Below are 8,310 nucleotides of genomic sequence, written 5' to 3'. Positions count from 1 at the left end.
TCTGTTACAGCAGGTGCCCAACTCACCTGCCTTCACCACACAAATCACCTTGAGAGGAGAGTGACCATGGAGATTTCAACTGGACATGGAGACAACAGGCAGACAGGAGCTGCAATAGGACAACAAAACAGGAAGAGAAAATAACAAACCAGTGATCAGTGGTGAACCATGATATTCACCCAGCAGCTGATCCTCTGCCTAAGACTCTTCAGACAGCAAGTGGCTTCTGACTGCGGTAGGCAATTCGTTCTGTCCTTCCAAACCCCAAGAGCTACCACCACTTTTTTCTATCTTGTTCAACATGCAAAAAATTAAGGGATGGTCTTCCTTCTCTATACTAGGGCTTTAATTATAATTTGGAATTTGTAGTGTTTGGTAGGTTTGTATTTCTGGGGAAAGAGATGCTTTTCTGTGCTCCTTTCTCCAGTAGCAGTCATGGTGTGGGTGGTGGGTCAGATGAGGAGGTCCCTGCTTGGACTCCCTCCTCCTCTGCTAGCTAAAGCAAAATGGCAGTGCATAAGTTAACCAAAATAGTTAACCAAATTGCCCAGTGACCTTATAACAATAACAATGTTTGAATGTTACTTTTGTTCTCTCAGCATAAGGAATAAGGAGAGCGAGAAGGAGTGGCCAACATCAGTCCAGCACAATCTTCTGGGGTAACCACAGTGCTTGGTTGCAGAGGGTTGTATCTTCCCATGAGGTGATGAAGATCATCTCTCCACAACACTATTTCTGTTTGTTATAGTGCTAGAGTGAGTGACAATGAGCAGTGACATGACATCAGCTCCCATGGGACGTGATCCCCATGTTTCTGGCCAAGACCACAGAGTGACCCCCTGCCAACATCTCAGCTCCTCGGTCCCAAACTCCAGGACCAAAGCACCAATTTCACTGAAATCCAAGGGGAAATTTCTTCCCCTTCAACAGCACTGGCATTTCAGTAACTTTTTGCTTCATGTGGCAAAATGCCACACTTTCACAGAGTGATTTTTTTGTCCCTGTAGCAAAGCTTCCACTAGTATTGGATAGGCTTTCACCTGCCTTTGGCCTAGAGCAGTGAGATCTCCATACCTGGACAAAGAAACATTTGTCCTTTGTAGTTTGAATTCAATAAAGAAAAAGAGAAAAGAAAAGCAAAAGCAAAAGAAATGGAAGAAGATGGGGCCACAGCTGAGGGGGCTAGGACACCTGAAATCAGAAAGTCCCAAGGAGACAGAGTATTAGAAAGACAGTAGGTCAAAGCTGCACATTAAATTTATCACCAGGCTGTTATTTTTATATAGTTGGGTCATCCATCACAGGGATGTTTTCTCTAAATGAGTGAAGCATGTGGGAAGCTGCCCTTACAGTTATGTGCACATACAGAAGTAAAACACCTTGTCCTAATTTTTGCCAGAAATCTCCAAGTATGCTAAGAACACAAGGAGATTTTTTTCTGACTCCACTTACTGTAGCTCTCTCTGTTTTATAATAACTCTGCATTGAAGGTGGGACATCAATTCAATTCATTGCATGTCATTTATCAAGTTTGCAAAGATACACAGAAGCCATCCCTTTAGGGATGGGAAGTTCTGATACTCAGAGAAATGAAAGTTAATATCTACCTTGCTGGTGTAATGGAAAATGTTATTACTTTCAGAAACATATTTCAAGTTCGGAGACAAGGGTTTTAGGCAGATCTTTTGGAGAAAATTGTGGTTTATTGAAAATGGATGTAAAAGTAGATTAAGCCTCTTCCCATACCTTAATGCAACATATTTTGGAGTGTTCCAAGAGGTCTGGCCAGCTTATGAAAAATCTGAGCTTGTATGACTAATAGTCACATCCTACAAGTAAGCCCACTGTTTGCATTAAAGCAGCCTGAACACGGGGAAGTGTCTGTAAAACCAGGCAAAAGAAAATGAAACCAGACAATTTGAAAATCCATTCTTACTGAGAAAAATATGTATGACAAACACCCTGACAAAAATCTCAACTACTGTAAAATGTTGTAGCAGCAGTAACTTCAGCAGACAAACTGGAACTGGTCTTGGAGACACAAGCACAGTTTTGTCTTCTGCTCTTCTGGCAGTGCCTAGATAAGCAGGTAAGATTTGATACCATTGGCTGACAGTGAGGTAATGTCTCAGAGAAAAATGCCATCCTCTGCTGTTAATGTTCTGCTTACTTGCCAAGGGACTTGCAAAGCAGGGAGGGCAGGACATCACCAGTGAACTTCAGCTGTGGTGAGTCTCCTCCTTAGGCAGGATTCTCATCACCAAGAGGGTCTGAGATACCCATCTCAGTGCCATGAATGGATGCAAAAGTAGGTCCAGCACAACTCTGAGTTGGGCTGTAGTTGGCACCACTGCTGAGGGGGTTGACTGTCCTGGATGCTGCTCTGGGATGGTGACAAAGTGCATCAGACCTGCATGAGCCTCCAGTAACAAACAGGTTGAGAAATGACAGCTTCCAAAACGTAAATAGTGTCTTTCTGAGGAATATCAGGGAGTGATGCTGTTTTTAATCTAGTACCGTAAATAATAAAGTCCTTCACTATAGAAAAACTGTTACTCCTCTCCAATGTTCTTCTAAATAAATCTGTTCTGCCTCATGTTCACAATGCTCACCAATATGAACTCCTCTACACAATTGCCCCAGCTCCAGTGCACATCAATGCCACTGTCCTTGCCTCCATCTTCAGGTCAGTCAGCATCTTCCTAGATTTCACACATGGCCAGTATATGAATGGCTCCCTCCCAGAAGGCTTCCTGACACAGCTGTATAGGAGCAAGATGTGTTCCTTCCTGCTGCTCCTAAGACCAAAAGCACCAGGTCCTTCCGTGCATCCCTATGTTCCAGACAACAGATAGCGTTTTGTACAGAGAACAGGCTGTGCAAAGAACACTCCTGTAGGCTTTCAGCTTGATGGACAACCAGAAAAACTGGAATGTCACTTGAACACTGCTTCCATTGAATCTATTTTTGGAAAATGCAGGAAAGAATTCTTTTTTGCTACTGGAACTGGAATTGTCATGCTTCACTAAGCTAAGCATTGCTGGGAATAGAAGATCTGTGGCAGAAGTGACCTGGAATGGGAATTTATGGGCATGAAGAGAGAGAAATTGCCAGAAAAAATGGGAATCATTGAATCACAGTTATAGAATGGTTTGTATTGGAAGGGACCTTAAAGATCATCTCATTCCAGCTCCCCTGCCATGGTCAGGGACACTTTCCACTCAACACCTTGTCCAGTTTGGCCTTGAATGCTTCCAGAGACAGGATCTCCACAACTTCTCTGGGCAACCTGTCTCACCACCTTCACAGTAAAGAATTTATTCCTTATGTATAATTCTGCCACCCTTAGAAGCACAGCTTCTTCAGTAAGAAATTGGTGTCTCCTGTCACTAGGAGTTGCCACCACATTCTGAGTCTATGGATGACCTTGGCCTCTAGGATTTCAAATAAAGACTCCAAAAAAGCTAGTTAACTTAAATCCAAATCAAGAAGCAATTGGACAATTACTTTCAAAGTTTTGTCACATGTCTAAATTACATGGGAGTTTAGACGTGGTCGAACTTGCAGGGTGAAGGGACCTGAGAAGACTCTTTTGCCTAGAAGACCTTTCAGATATGAGGATAGAAGAGAAAGGGAATAGAAAGAGTCTCAAAATCTGTTTTGTATACAACTAAATCTCTCCATGGCAAAGAAAGCATATGGTATGAATGCAGAAACTCATTAGTGCAGACCTTTGGGAGACACTATGATTAAGCAAAACAGAGCCAGATGAACATTTGAGAGAAACAACAAATTGCCAGTGCTGGAGAAAAATAACTGAAAGGCAAGTGACTACAGTTGCAGACTCACGAAAAGGATATTCAGGAATGTGATTTCTGGGAAACACTTTTTCCAAGAAAGGTTTCTGGCTCTTTGAGACCAATCCAGACATGGAGGGAGTAGGTTAGCTCAGTCCTCAGTGGTGAAGCAAGGAGATATTTAGGTTGTTAGCAAGGAGCTGATGGTATTTTTCTGTGGGCTGTTTCCACTTCCTAGTACTTTAAATGTTTCAAGAATTTAAGAGCCTTCCCCAGGCTGCTCAGATTCTTGGTCCATCTTTTTACAGCGATATCTTCTAAAATTAAAATATCCTTGCAGGAATGTAATGAAGACAACTATCCTTCCCTATCTAGAAGGGAATATGAAGTCTCAACAAAAGATAAATGCGTATAACCTCACACACATCCTTTAGTCACCAGGAAATTAACTGCTTTAAATCTTCTTTTCTTGGCCTTTTGCCCACCATTACATGGCTTTCATCAAGAACTCATACCTACCAGACTTTATTGAGCATCTAAACCCTAAACCTGAAAATGATCTAATTTAGCTGATCGAAGGAGAAAAATTACAGAGAAACTACAGTTTGTAAGGGACTATTTTAAATGCTAGCTGCTTCTACTACATTTAACTGAAATCTGTGAGCTGGTTATAGGAGGCTATGTTGCAAACATGTAAAGACTATATTATGGTGATGATTTACCAAATGATACATTCTGAAATCAAAAATGTAGTGCTTCTTTGCTACTTGTACCTTTTGGTTCAACTGGATTTCTCTATCCTGTGTTTTGAACATTATTTTGAACAACATTAATTAGGAGCTGAAGCTTTCAAATAATACAAGGTTTTTGTAGTAGGCTTGTTCAATGACCTTCAAACACTAATTTTTTGCTTTAAATGTCAGACCCAAGTTCACGGTAGCGTTTTAAGTTATGTCATTTGATTTAAAACCTGGTGCCAACTTGATACTTCTCCCTTGGAGCAGGTGGAAAAGAATCATGGATGAGCATTCATTACTCATATCTGTGTAACATTCAGGTGAAACCAGCCTGATTTTTGCTTAGAAGTACCTTGTCCTGGTACTCTAGTCTAAGCCTTTCCCAAGTGATGAAGACCTGATTGTGCATCAATGACTTTGGTGCAAGGACTCTGTCCTAACTGTGAGGCTCCTGGTGAGAGATGCTCTCTTCACCCTGCTCCTCACCTCTGCCACTGGGAGTTTGTGCTGTGATGGGGAACAGAGAAGTGGCTTTCCTCTGCAGCTGTGATGTGCTTGAGGTGATAGGATGCAGGAGTGCAATGTCAGGGCACACGGTCATCTTCACAGGGTTCTCTCACACGGGCTTCACTGTGGGTAGGCACAACTGGGCTTTCTAGTAGGACAGGCTGGGAAATTCCTCTGCTGGAGGGGAAGGAGGAGAGTGGAACCTCGTAGTCCAGGTGGCTTGCCAAGTACCGTTCATGGAGGAGTGTTTACACGTGTGTCCTTGCACAGTGCATCTCTGAGGAAAATGTCAGCTTCTGTGGAGCTGGCAAACCCCAAGCCCATGGCTGCCAGGGAACTGTTGGCACTCACAGCTGACTACCAGACTTGGGGCTACTGCGTAACAGTATCTGTTTTCCCTTTGGGCAGAAGAACACTCAGGCCAGGGTATTTACCTGTGTAGCCAGGAATGGTGACGCTACACCACTGCAATCCAGCAGCTGTGGTACCCTTCTCATACAGTGCTGCCTGCCTCAACCACGCACAACCACTGATACCATGTCCCATTTTCTTCACAGATCACAAGTACTGCTTTGCCATTTACTCAGGCATTTTGCTGCTCAGCTCCTCTTACCATAAGGAAGGAAGTGTCAAGTTCAAAAAATTACTGTTTAGTTTTTAACTAGAACCACACACATTAATACCAAAATAGAACCACACGTAGGAGATAAGAGCACGTAACCATGAAAATCTAGAGTAATAGTAGTCTTGCCTTTCCTTCCAGTATGGTAAGCATGTTTTGGTTGTGGTTTTCCACTGATGATGCCTTATTTTGCATGTGAGGTAAGGGTGCCCTTTGTTTTGCAGGATAGAATGAGCACACGTAACCTTGGTTCCAGAAATCTTATCACAGGATCAATTAGATTGGAAAAGAAGTCTGAGATCATTGAGTCCAACCTATGACCAAACACCACCATGTGAACTAGACCATGGCACTAAGTGCCACATCCAATCTTTTCTTAAGTACCTCCAGGGACCATGACTGCATCACCTCCCCGGGCAGTCCATTCCAATTTATTTACCCTTTGTGTCCTTCAATGGAAAAAGTCTTGGCCCTCAAATTAAGCATAAAACTTTGTTACTGCTGAAAATCTGGGGCCTCAGGGATGATAGAAACAGAGAGGGCTTTTGAGGAAAGACAGCAGAGACATCATGCTCATGTTTGAACCCATGATCTATTGAGCAGGTGGGTAACTTTCTCATATCCTTGTCCCGGCAGCCCAACTGCGGGTCCTGTCTCTCATCCTGCTGAGTCCACCTCCACAGCTGGCAGACCTTATGTCTCCACCTTGTTTGCAATGAAAACTCAACAGTTCTCTCACTTTCGGTCCAGCCTTAGGGATTCAGAGTCCTATGGCTCCATTATACATATGCCCAGCACATGGCTGGATTTGGTACCTGCTGTATTTCCCTCAGGGCATCACACTGAGCCATAAGGGTCCTTTCCTAACAGAAATGGCAGTACTAAGTCACAAGAATAAAGTGCCATAAATGCAAAATCATTTAACATAAGGCTATGTGTGCACCCCTCTTGCTGGACTAACACTGCTCTCTGGGGAAGGCTCATCCTCCTCCTCCCCAGCTCTGTCTGTTGAGAGTAACCTGCATCAGCCTCCAGGGAACAGCTCTGGGCAATCGGGTCAGGAGTACAAGTGAAACCTTCCTGCACAGCTGTATGCACTGAGGCCTGAGCTGTTTGTTTAGCTGTGCCTCACCAAAAGGAGCTCGTTGGTGATCAGCAAAACCTGCCCAACACCTGCAACACTCCGATGGTCACGTCACCCTGCCAAGGGAATAGTGCAAGAGAGATGGCAATGATGGTGGCTTTGCTGCTGACATGAGGATGATTTAAATATTCCTGATAGATTCCTCTTGCATGTGGTAGGTCTGCTCTTTTTGGGCTTGGTTTTAAACCGTTTTTGTATCAGCTTTGAACAGAGCCTACCTGTAATTCCACAGGCTCAGTGGCAAAGGCAAGAGATCCCAGAGATCCCAGCCCCAGCTCACATCCCGGGGAGCAGCCTGCCACAGTTAATGAACTGGAGCTGCTCCTCACAGCTGTGGAGATGAAACTCTGCACTGGAAGCACCAGTGTCTCCTGCACTTACTTCAGTCTTGAGACATGATAAAGGAAAGCCTGCAGCTTGTGTTGCTAAATGCCTGCCACCATAACAAATCTTTGTGTGCCTTTTCTAGCTCATTGCTGCCTCCCTCAGCATCAGCAGCACTCAGTACAAGTTTGCATTCATGTAATTACAAAATGCAAAATGGTACCATTAGTTTATTTTCAGGGTCTCTCATTAGTTACTTGACCAGAGAAACATTCCTAAGCATCAAATTTGGCTTTTAAATCCAAATGCTAAGCTACTTCTCCTTCTATTTTTTCTTATAACATTGACTGTGGTTTCTTATTCCTTAAACATCAGCATTTCTTTTGTTTTGGAGATTAGTCCCATAGTCAAGAAATATGAGAAGCAGCTTAATTTGTACAAAGACAAATTTAGCTGAACTTTTCTGCAAAAATGCTTCGCAGTGGAATGGTTTATGGTATTCTGATCCCTTCATTTCAGAGTTCACAATCCAGTGCAATGTGTGGTACATGCTGCCTGTGAATTTACTCCAATTCTGGCTTCCTCTCCAGTAACATGAGGACTGGATATATTAACTTTCACAAAATGAACAGAAAATTAGTGTGGACACATCCACTGGCAGAGGCTGGGCTTGGGCTCTGTCATAGAAATACCTGATTTGAGGGAGAACTTTCAACTTCTATGTTGGAAAAACAGAATATTAATATAAGTGGTGTGCAAGTTGATGATGAACAGGCCACCACACAGTTTTAGCCAGGGCTGGGACTCCTGAATTCAAACTGCGATTTTGTGAATAATTTTCTTAGACTGGTTTAACACATATGCAAAGTTGGCACAGCCATCCAAAAAAGCAATCATCACTCCTTCCCTCCTCTATTCTCCTGCCTGGTGCTTCTTGTGTTATGCTGGCACAAGTTTCTGTGTGGCTGCCCAGTGAGCAGGATGTAGGAATTGATCCAGCTGGGAAAAAAAACATGTTTCTTTTGGTGGGTTTTACCCTGAATCAGTTCCCACTATCCCCAAACCTAGAAAACTAAATTGTACAAATAATTGCCAGCATTACCTGGGCACTGGAAGGCAGGCAAAGTATTTTGAGAAAGTAGCAGAACGATTTAATTTAGAGAGGAGTCCTTGCATGGA

This window comes from Corvus brachyrhynchos, unplaced genomic scaffold (genome assembly GCF_000691975.1).
Source record: "Corvus brachyrhynchos isolate BGI_N302 unplaced genomic scaffold, ASM69197v1 scaffold28, whole genome shotgun sequence".
Classification (NCBI taxonomy): domain Eukaryota; kingdom Metazoa; phylum Chordata; class Aves; order Passeriformes; family Corvidae; genus Corvus; species Corvus brachyrhynchos.
Note: the sequence above shows the minus strand (reverse complement) of the source record.